A 12,263-nucleotide genomic window follows, 5' to 3' on the forward strand; every position below is an offset into this window, starting at 1 on the left:
TCGCTACCGATTGCCGTCCATGTGGCCACCGTCCACGCTGCACTTCGCCAACGCATTCCCAAGAACCACCGTCGTCGACTACGTCCTCTACAGCAAGCCGTTGGGGACGGGAGCCACTACATCGCTGCCCCATCTTCTTCTTCTTCCTCGGGCACCGCCGCCATCGCCGTCGATTCCGGCTACCCCATGCCTCCCCCACGCCCACTTAGGACATATGCAGGCTCACTGTGAGCTACCCTCCTTCCCCCCTCTCTTTTGCTCCCGTACGCACGCGGAGCGGCTAGACCCGCCATGGATGAGCCAAGCTCCGCCGTTGAGCTCATTGCCGTCGCCCTGATGCTCCTCGCGCCGCGCTAACACCACCACCGAGCTCCTGGAGCTCCTAGCTGCTCAACGCGCCCCTCCGCCACCCTTGTCGTGCCCCATAGCGCCGAAACCACCTTCGCCCGAAGTCCGGCACCGCCTGCGGTGGTCGCCGTCGATGTTCCCAGTCGCTTCAGCCGCTCCTGCCGATGTCGTTCGACGCGGCTTTGTTTTTGCGTTCGAACGCACCCAGCCCCGTGACGTACCATGTCCTGCAGCCCTACCTTCGAACTCGCCCAAGCCTCGGCATCCGCCCCGCTAGTTGCTAGTGATGCTGCGGCCCTCCTTCGGCCAAGCCACCGCCTCCGTTCAATGCGCCATGGCGCGGGCGTTTGAAAGAGCCCACCCGTGCCCCTTACTTGAACTGTGGCGTGATTCCGCCGAGGTCCGCGCCCCTCTGCCGCATTTTCATTCGCCGGCGGTGAACCTCCGCCGCTCGCTGACGTGGCTTGCCGCTGGGTCCATCTGGTTCACTGCCTGGTGGCCCCAGGGGCCCGGCTGGCCCAGTTGACCATGGTCAACTTGCTGACTAGGCCTGTCCCAGTAGCTGACCAGTGGCCCCACCCTATAAACTAATTAAATGGGTTAATTTAATTAATATAGACTAATCTGTCACTGACTAATGGGGCCCACACTTAACTAATCCTAATTAGTTTAAAACAAATCCTATTTCACCTCTTCCTCAATGACACGTGGGTCCCACTGGACCCACAGGTCAGGTTTGACCCAATCAACCGCACTGTTCACTGATGACCTCAGCATTGCATCATGATGACATCAGCAGACACTATTCTGAATAATGTTAGAATTAAATAGATAAATAAATTCAAAAAATGATTAAAACTTTAGAAAAACATAGAAAATAAACCGTAGCTCAAATGAAAATGTTTTCTACATGAAAGTTGCTCAGAACGACGAGACGAATCCGAATATGCAGCCCATTTGTTCGCCACACATCCCTAGCATAGCGAACCTGCAACTTTCCCCTCCGCTTCATCTGTCCAAAATGCGTAACACCGGGAATACTTTCCCAAACGTCTCCCCCCTTCGCCAGTAGCACCTAGTGTTGCATTAGGTCACCCCTAGCACCGTGTATTACCATGTTAACGTTATTCTTTGTGATGCTTTGATTGCTTTATTATTTATTGTGTTCCCCATCCGTTACTTCTTTCCGGTAGACCCCGAGACCGCGGTTGAACCAGTGATCGACTACTTCACCTTCGAGGGTCCGTTTCTGTCTACAGAGCAACCAGGCAAGCCCCCCCTTCATCACCATATATCGCCTATTCTTCTCTCTACTGGTTGCATTAGAGTAGTGTAGCATGTTACTGCTTTCCGTTAATCCTATTCTGTTGCATAGCCTGTCATTGTTGCTACAGTTGTTGATACCTTACCTGCATTCCTAAATGCTTAGTATAGGATGCTAGTTTATCATCAGTGGCACTACATTCTTGTCAGTCTGCCGTGCTATACTATCGGGCCGTGATCACTAGGGAGGTGATCACAGGTATATACTTATATACATATACATGATACATGTGATGACTAAAGACGGGTCGGCTCATAGAATACCCGCGGGTGATTCACAGATTGGGGGCTGAACGGACCTTTGTCCCGACGGCCCTCTGGGTGGATCTTTGTGGCAGAGCGACAGGGCAGGTTGAGACCACCCAGGAGAGAGGTGGGCCTGGCCCTAGTCGGCATCTGCAGTTACTTCTAAATAACACGCTTAACGAGATCTTGGTATTTGATCTGAGTCTGGCCACTGGCCTATACGCACTAACCAACTACGCGGGAACAGTTATGGGCACTCGACGTCATGGTATCAGCCGAAGCCTTCGTGATGTCAGCGACTGAGCGGGGCGTGCCGAGTTGGACCACGTAACGCAACTTCCTTTGTAATGGAGGTTGCTAGGTCTGCTCAGTGGCCGCGTACGCAACGTGCAGGTGTGCAATGGGCGATGGGCCCAGACCCCTGCGCGCATAGGATTTAGACTTGCGTTGCTAACCTCTCTGTTGTGCCTAGGTAGGGCTGCGACGTGTTGATCTTTTGTGGCCGGGCATGACCCAGGAAAGTGTGTCCGGCCAAAGGGGATCGAGCGTGTTGGGAAATGTGGTGCACCCCTGAAGGGAAATTTATCTATTCGAATAGCCGTGTCCCTCAGTAAAAGGACGACCCCGAGTTATACCTTGACCTTATGACAACTAGAACCGGATACTTAAAAAAATACACCCTTCCAAGTGTCAGATACAACCAGGTGATCGCTCTCTCACAGGGCGACAAGGGGAGGATCGCCGGGTAGGATTATGTTATGCGATGATACTTGGTGAACTTACCATCTACTCTCTTCTACATGCTGCAAGATGGAGGCTGCCAAAAGCGTAGTCTTCGATAGGACTAGCTATCCCCCTATTATTCTGGCATTCTGTAGTTCAGTCCACATATACTACCCCCTTCATTGATACCCATGCATATGTAGTGTAGCTCTTTGCTTGCAAGTACTTTGGATGAGTACTCACGGTTGCTTTGCTCCCCCCTTTTCTCATTTCTATCCCTAGTTGTCGCAACTAGATGCTGGAGCCCAGGAGCCAGACGCCACCGTCGACGACGACTCCTACTACACTTGAGGTACCTACTACTATATGCAGGCCACTGATGACAACCAGGAGTAGTTTAGGAGGATCCCAGGCAAGAGGCCTGCGCCTCTTTCGATCTGTATCCCAGTTTGTGCTAGCGTTCTTAAGGCAAACTTGTTTAACTTATGTCTATACTCAGATATTGTTGCTTTTCGCTAACTCTTGTGTTTTCAAGCTTATGTATTCGAGCCCTCGAGGCCCCTGGCTTGTAATATAAAGCTTGTATTATTTTATTTGTGTCTAGAGTTGTGTTGTGAAATCTTCCCGTGAGTCCTTGATCTTGATCGTACACATTTGCGTGTATGATTAGTGTACGATTAAATCGAGGGAGTCACAAGTTGGTATCAGAGCCGACTGCCTATAGGAATCCCCCTTCCACACTCCTTGACCGAAGTCGAGTCTAGACATTGCAAAACTTTTTACTACATGGTTGTGTGGCTTACGGGCTCATGTCTCCATGTGGGTGGTATTAGGATCTTTTACTCCTTGATCTTTACTCTGGGATTCTGATCTCTCTTCTATTCCGGTTAAATGATTTTTCTAAAATCTAACTTTAGGTTCTCGAAAATACTTCTCCCGGAGAGGCCCTTTAGTCCTGGTGATCACCTACTGCACCAGAAAATTTTAAAGACACTCTCTGATGTTTCCCCCAGACCCTTGTGCCCTTCGCCGTTGCAATTCCATACCACCGATAAATCCTTATATAAAGCTACATACACTTGTCGTCCATAACTTTATTTCCAATTTGATCTTGTTATTACAAGATACCCTGAAATACTTCGGATATTCCAAGAATCCTTTGTGTCTGCTGCCTTGCAGCTCCTTTTCCTCATGAATACACGTACGAATAATTCCTGACAACTTATCAAGGATTCATTCATCCCCGGTTGATCATGTTTTTCACAAAATTCTTCTCGAAATACAAGTTGATCTTCCGAAAATCTTCAGCAGCATATTGCTCTTGAAATTCTTGCATGTTTGCATTATGGTTAATTCTATATGTCTAGTAGTCTTCATTGACATCCCTTGTCCTTGCCATTTTGAGCCTAATGAATTATTGTCTGTGAATGCACGCAATCATTAGTTGACCCTTATAAATTATCCTTCCGTCTCAGACGTCATTTTCGACCAATCAAATTGCCATCGATTGTACCCCTAAGGCTATTCAACTTATCCATCCTTAATCAAAGTGTTTGCTTATGATCCCTTGATTTGGAAATCATAATTCCTTTGCATTTGAGCTTTGAGTTAGTCAGTTGTTTCTATAATCTGATCCCCTTGCATTCTTACTTCTTTTGGTTGAACATTGATACTCACGTTAGATCCCTTGTGGACCACCAGATCCTTTGTTGGATTATTATCCGACAGTGCCCTCATATTTAATCACCTTGTGAGTTCTTCCCTGATACGTAATGCCTTTGGTAAATTGTATCCTCTCCTTTTTTCAACCATGCTCTACCTTCGAGCTTGTATTATTTACTCTTTAAGTTTGTGGTATATGTTCCTAAGATGCCCCGATGGGTTGAACCAACGCCTTCCCTAATCTGTTTGAACCCATAAGATTTCACGGGTCATACTTATTTGGTATTGCACCAGGTAAAACTTTCAACAATTAATGACATATTCGAAAAACGAGAAGTGAATGGAAGGTTATACATTGAAGAAGTGGGAGTCGTCCTTGAACTTTGTGTTCATGCCCATGGCACGATGTAGAACTTATCATGGAAGCTTCTTCTAATAATAACTATTTCCTTGATTTAATTTGATCTTGTACCTATGATTTTGTCCTTGGCAATCGTGATTCCGACCATATTGTTCTCCTTCGATTCCATTTCTCGGACAAGTTAAAGCACTTGCTTTCCTGCAGATCAATACATCTCTGCAACCTCTATTTTGATCTTCCTTCGAGTATTACCCTCCGGTATCTCGAGAATATCACAGAACTGTGTCGCTTCCTATGAGTCTTCCGGTAGTACTACTTCTTAGCAATTTCAGTTTTTCCCCGAGTTATGAGCTATTAGTCACTCGAGAACACCGATAAGTGAATCGATTCCGCATTCCGAGTCAATAACTCTAAGTAATTTTTTGTTGCTTACGAGTTTAATAGTACTTCGAGTCATTCCTAGCCTGATCGGCTATATCATTATCATGTAAAATTTTAACTGTGCTAACTGGTCCCCGGAACATAACTTTTGACGATGAGCTAAGCTTATGTCGATCTTCCTTATCATATCACTTCTCGGACAGCAAGCTTGATTCCAAGTTGGCGTCGTACCATTGGTTCCAATAACCTTTTGCTTCATCATTCCTTGAGTTGATGTCATTGCCAATCTATTACATCTTCATGAAATCTCTTGACAAATTTGTCATGATCATCATCAACATTTTGACTCATTCCAGGATATCAATCGAATTCATGATGATAAGTTCCATCCTCGTCCCTTGGTAATTTGAGTTACCATCGACAACATCCATACCTTCCTTTCATCACAAACCTGTTCATGTTATGGATGCAACTTGCTATCCGGGTTGTATTAGGCTCTACCTTGGGGTATTACCATCTTTTATATCAAGGATGTTGTGAGAATTGCTCCACCTCTTAAGAACTCTTGACACAAGTGATATTTCTCGCCATCCCCATTCATTTCATGGTCCCCGTGTTGATTCTAACTGGGATACCAACAAGTCAATGATGCTGCTTGGACTTTGTACACCTAGCAACCCTATTGCTTGTAAGTTAATGAACGATGGTTTCACTCTGTGTGTATTGGTTACCAAATCACCATACTGACATTGATCATGATACCTAATCCCTTATTTCGGGTGCACCTTTCAACCAATGTTTGCTCGTGGATGTTCTCCTCGAGTATACATCATTTTATCATTTGATCTAACAAATGTTATCTCCTTGTTCACATAATTGTGGAAATCCATCTTTTTGGAAATCTCAATGAACTGTTGCTGAGTCCATCAACCACCTCATCATCCTCTCCTTGGTTTAATGATGACCTCTTGTTTTGGAACTCGCTTCCATAGTTCATTTCCCAAGAATCTTACAATGTCATATCGTCAATTTGTGTTGCACCTTTTATTCTTAGGCATCATGAGTCTGAGGTATCCTAACACCGATCAGATCTGAATCTCGGTCAGATATGATGGTTGGAACATATTTCCAAGAGTTATAACATTGGACTTTATATGACCCGGTAAGGTGATGTCATGCCTAGCACACCTGGCCGGAGGACCTATTGTTAAAATTCTTCCTTTTTAGCAAGGATAACCATTCTTCCATGAGGAAATTGTAAGACTTATTCTATAAGTTGTTCCTGATGGATCCATTGGGTATCCAAAGGCCGACCTTACTTGAAGACCATGTCGATGCTATCTCGAAGCATGTTTGTGGTACTCTGATTTTCAATAATAGCATTTGAAGCACAATGCAAAAATTTCCTTATCAATTATCCAAACATCATTGTATGGGTAATGTCATGAAATTTCTATCCCCTTACCTAAATGGTTTTCTACTTCTATCATGTCATGGATATCATGCTCTGCTTGTCCTTGGGAAGGATATACCCTGAAATATGTGTTTAAACACATTTTCCTTTCCATTGTTCTATTTAATTTGATAATCATATTATCCTTTCCATTGTTTGGTTTAAACCTTTCTTGTGATCTATATGTTCTAAGCAGTAATATTCTCCTGCTTATGTAAACACCTTGGTGTACAATTCTGTCAGCAAGACCCTGTTACTATTGTTGATAACATTCTGGTAGCCAGCAATGGACGAGAACTTTGCCTACTAGTCTGCCTCGTTCAACGAGCAGGAAAATGGTTCTCTTCGTCCCTCGCCCTTGGTACCGACGTTGTTGCCGACATAACTAACAGGCTACCCTCTGACATGCCTTGATATCATGACCGTGCAAGATGTCACCGCTCCTACTTTTAACCCACATGATGGGCCCATAACCCACAAGTTCCACAGGATCGAAACCTGACTCTCCTGTACACCTTTGTTTGCCATAGTTATTCCTCGTGTTTGACCGGGTCACCTTCCTAGAGATGATCTATTCTAGTATCGGACACAATACTTATTCCCATGGCTCTAAACCCCCTTTTAGGCCCGGTTATAGGCGTCGAATAATTGCCTATGCGATTGAAACTTCTATTTTGCACCTTCTTACTTTGCTCTCGATAATTTCTTAAGTATCAATTCGAGAGATACTTTCCGCCGCCTTCCCCGACATTATCTACCAGATAAGCAACCTTGTAGAGGTCCGTCCTTTCGAAGCCACCCCTTATCCTTTCCGTAAGTACGATGAAGATCATGAAGAAAGGATGCGTACTACATCATGTTGACCTGAAATAGAGAAAGGAAGACATCAAAGTAATGGATCAACCTCTTCGAGAAGGGCAATCAAGACCGAGAAGATTTGTTAGGATTTCGTAACCAGATCTTTCCCCCTCACTTCCCCTCCTAAATCCCGAGACGAGATTTCTTGTAGTGGAGGAGAATTGTAACGTCCGGATAGTTAAGATATAGTAACCGTCTGCTAAACGTTCCCACGCCAGTGGTATTACTGTTGCTAAACTTGCAAAGGTTCAAATCCCGTCAAATTCAAATCTAAATAAAGGCAAACATCAAAAGTTTTCAAACGTTAAAACTAAAATGTACAAAATGGGACAAATAAATCCTAAGTCATGATGGTGGAGGAACCACATTTTTGTAAAAAGGTTAAATGCACTAAACTAATTAAAACAGTAGCTAAAACCATTAATTAAATGCCTTTTGTATTTTATAAAATACTAAACTATTTTGTTTGGGGTAAAACTTTTTGTGGCAGTGGATTATGTTGTAACACTGATTTAGGGATCCACTTTATAAATTACAAAAATAAAATAGATTAAAAGTTAAAATAAAACAGGAGAAAGGAAAAATGAATAAAAACTAAAACTTAAACAAAGAAAAAAACAACATACCCCCCACTGGGCCAAACAGCCCATCTGGCCGTCGGCCCACCCCACCCGTCACACTCCCCTTCCCCTGTTCGACCGACCCGCACCCGTGGTCGTCGTCGAACCCGCTGGTCGCCTCGTGCCTCGCCGACGAGGGGATAAGGATCCCCTCCCTCCCCGTCGCCTCGATCCTCTCTCCCCACTCCCACTGGCGCCTCTCCTCCCCTAGATCCACCTCTCCCCTCTCCTCTCGCTCGATCCCGAGCTCGGGCGCGCAAGCTCGCCGCCGCCGATCATCGTCAATGTGGCCACCGTCCATGCCGCACTTCACCAACGCATTCCCAAGCACCACCATCATCGACTACGTCCTCTACAACAAGCCATTGGGGACGGGAGCCACAACATCGCCGTCCCGTCTTCTTCTTCTTCCTCGGGTACCGCCACCATCATCGTCGATTCCGGCTACCCCGCGCCTCCCCGACGCCCACTGAGCACATCTGCAGGCTCACTGTGAGCTACCCTCCTTCCCCCCTCTCTTTTTCTCCCATACGCGCCCGGAGCGGCTGGACCCACCATGGCCGAGTCGAGATCCGCCGTTGAGCTCATTGTCGTTGCCCTGATGCTCCTCGCGCTGCGCTAATGCTACCTCTTGAGCACTGCGTAAGTTTTCCCTTGAAGAGGAAAGGGTGATGCAGTAAAGTAGCGTAAGTATTTCCCTCAGTTTTTGAGAACCAAGGTATCAATCCAGTAGGAGATCACGCTCATGTCACACGTACCTACACAAACAAATAAGAACCTCGCAACCAACGCGATAAAGGGGTTGTCAATGCCTTCACGGTCACTTACGAGAGTGAGATCTGATAGATATGATAAGATAATATTTTTGGTATTTTTATGATAAATATAAATAAAGATGCAAAATAAAATAAACGGCAAAATAAATAACTAAGTATGATAAGTATGGTATTTTTATTCTTGCTTGTCCTCGAGTAGGTAAATGATAAAAGAAGAATTTTTGATGTGGAATGCTTTCTAACATATTTCTCAATGTAATTTTTATTTATTTTGGCATGAATGTTCAGATCCATAAGATTCAAGATAAAAGTTTAATATTGACATAAGAGTAATAATACTTAAAGCATACTAACTAAGCAATCATGTCTTCTCAAAATAACATGGCCAAAGAAAGTTATCCCTACAAAATCATATAGTCTGGCTATGCTCTATCTTCACCACACAAAATATTTAAATCATGCACAACCCTGATGACAAGCCAATCAATTGTTTCATACTTTTGATGTTCTCAAACTTTTTCAATCTTCACGCAATACATGAGCATGAGCCATGGATATAACACTATATGTGGAATAGAATGGTGGTTGTGGAGAAGACAAAAAGGAGAAGATAGTCTCACATCAACTTGGTGTATCAACGGGCTATGGAGGTGCCCATCAATAGATATTAATGTGAGTGAGTAGGGATTGCCATGCAACGGATGCACTAGAGCTATAAGTATATGAAAGCTCAACAAAAGAAACTAAGTGGGTGTGCATCCAACTTGCTTGGTCACGAAGACCTAGGGCATTTTGAGGAAGCCCTTCATTGGAATATACAAGCCAAGTTCTATAATGAAAAATTCCCACTAGTATATGAAAGTGATATCATAGGAGACTCGCTATACGAAGAACATGGTGCTACTTTGAAGCACAAGTGTGGAAAGGATAGTAACATTGTTCCTTCTCTCTTTTTCTCTCATTTTTTTATTTGGGCCTTCTTTCTTTTTTGGCCTCTTTTCTCTTCTTTTTTTCGTCCGGAGTCTCATCCCGACTTGTGGGGAATCATAGTCTCCATCATCCTTTCCTCACTTGGGACAATGCTCTAATAATGATGATCATCACACTTTATTTACTTACAACTCAAGAATTAGAGCAAAATATGACTCTATGTGAATGCCTCCGGCGGTGTACCGGGATGTGCAATGATGCATGAGTGACATGTATGAAAATTATGAACGGTGGCTTTGCCACAAATACGATGTCAACTACATGATCATGCAAGAAATATGACAATGATGAAGCGTGTCATAATAACGGAATGGTGGAAAGTTGCATGGCAATATATCTCGGAATGGCTATGGAAATGCCATAATAGGTAGGTATGGTGGCTGTTTTGAGGAAGGTATATGGTGGGTTTATGGTACCGGCGAAAGTTGCGCGATACTAGAGAGGCTAGCAATGGTGGAAGGGTGAGAGTGCGTATAATCCATGGACTCAACATTAGTCATAAATAACTCACATACTTATTGCAAAAATCTACAAGTTATCAAAGCAAAGTATTACACGCATGCTCCTAGGGGGATAGATTGGTAGGAAAAGACCATCGCTCGTCCCCGACCGCCACTCATAAGGAAGACAATCAATAAATAAATCATGCTCCGACTTCATCACATAATGGTTCACCATACGTGCATGCTACGGGAATCACAAACTTTAACACAAGTATTTCTAAAATTCACAACTACTCAACTAGCATGACTCTAATATCACCATCTCCATATCTCAAAACAATTATCAAGTGTCAAACTTCTCATAGTATTCAATGCACTTGTATGAAAGTTTTTATTATTGCCATGTTTCCATATTATTCTAAAGGACTCTAAAAATAATATAAGTGAAGCATGAGAGATCAATTATTTCTATAAAATAAAACCACTGTCGTGCTCTAAAATATATAAGTGAAGCACTAGAGCAAAAACTATATAGCTCAAAAGATATAAGTGAAGCACATAGAGTATTCTAATAAATTTCAAATCATGCGAGTCTCTCTCAAAAGGTGTGTACAGCAAGGATGATTGTGGTAAACTAAAAAACAAAGACTCAAATCATACAAGACACTCCAAGCAAGACACATATCATGTGGTGAATAAAAATATAGCTCCAAGTAAAGTTACCGATAGACGAAGGCGAAAGAGGTGATGCCTTCCGGGGCATCCCCAAGCTTAGGCATTTTTGTGTCCTTGAATTTTACCTTGGGTTACATGGGCATCCCCAAGCTTAGGCTCTTTCCACTCCTCGTTCCATAATCCATCAAATCCTTACCCAAAACTTGAGAACTTCACAACACAAAACTCAAGATAGAAAATCTCGTGAGCTCCGTTAGCGAAAGAAAACAAAACACGACTTGAAGGTACTATAATGAACTCATTATTTATTTATATTGGTGTTAAACCTACTGTATTCCAACTTTTTTATGGTTTATAAACTCTTTTACTAGCCATAGATTCATCAAAATAAGCAAACAACCCACGAAAAACAGAATCTGTCAAAAACAGAACAGTCTGTAGTAATTTGTAGCTAACGCAACTTATGGAACCCCTAAAATTCTAAAATAAATTCCTGGAAATTAGTAATTTATGTATTAATCATCTTCAAAAATAATTAACTAAATAGCACTGTCCAAATAAAAATGGCAGCTATTCTAGTGAGCGCTAAAGTTTTTGTTTTTTACAGCAAGATCAAAAAGACTCTCCCCAAGTCTTCCCAACGGTTCTACTTGGCACAAACACTAATTAAACACAAAAAACACAACCAAAACTGAGGCTAGACATATTATTTATTACTAAACAGGAGCAAAAGGCAAGGAATAAAAATAAAATTGGGTTGCCTCCCAACAAGCGCTATCGTTTAACGCCCCTCGCTAGGCATAAAAGCAATGATAGATCTAGGTATTGCCATCTTTGGTCTGCAATCCATAAGTTGCTCTCATGATAGATTCGTATGGTAATTTAATTTCTTTCTAGTAAAGTGTTCCATGCCCTTCCTTAATGGAAATTGGAATTTAATATTCCCTTCGTTCATATCAATAATTGCACCAATCGTTCTAAGGAAAGGTCTACCAAGAATAATAGGACATGAAGGATTGCAATCTATATCAAGAACAATGAAATCTACGGGCACATATTTTCTATTTGAATTAATAAGAACATCATTAATTCTTCCCGTAGGTGTCTTGATAGTGGAATCCGCAAGGTGCAAGTTTAAAGAACAATCATCAAAATCACGGAAACCTAGCAAATCACACAAAGTTTTTGGAATCATGGAAACACTAGCACCCAAATCACACAAAGCATAGCACTCATGATCTTTAATTTTAATTTTTATTGTAGGTTCCCACTCATCATAAAGTTTTCTAAGGATAGAAACTTCCAACTCAAGTTTTTCTTCATAAGATTGCATCAAAGCATCAACGATATGTTTAGTAAAAGCTTTATTTTGACTATAAGCATGAGGCAAATTTAGCACGGATT

This window comes from Triticum aestivum, chromosome 3A, assembly GCF_018294505.1.
Source record: "Triticum aestivum cultivar Chinese Spring chromosome 3A, IWGSC CS RefSeq v2.1, whole genome shotgun sequence".
NCBI classification, from domain to species: domain Eukaryota; kingdom Viridiplantae; phylum Streptophyta; class Magnoliopsida; order Poales; family Poaceae; genus Triticum; species Triticum aestivum.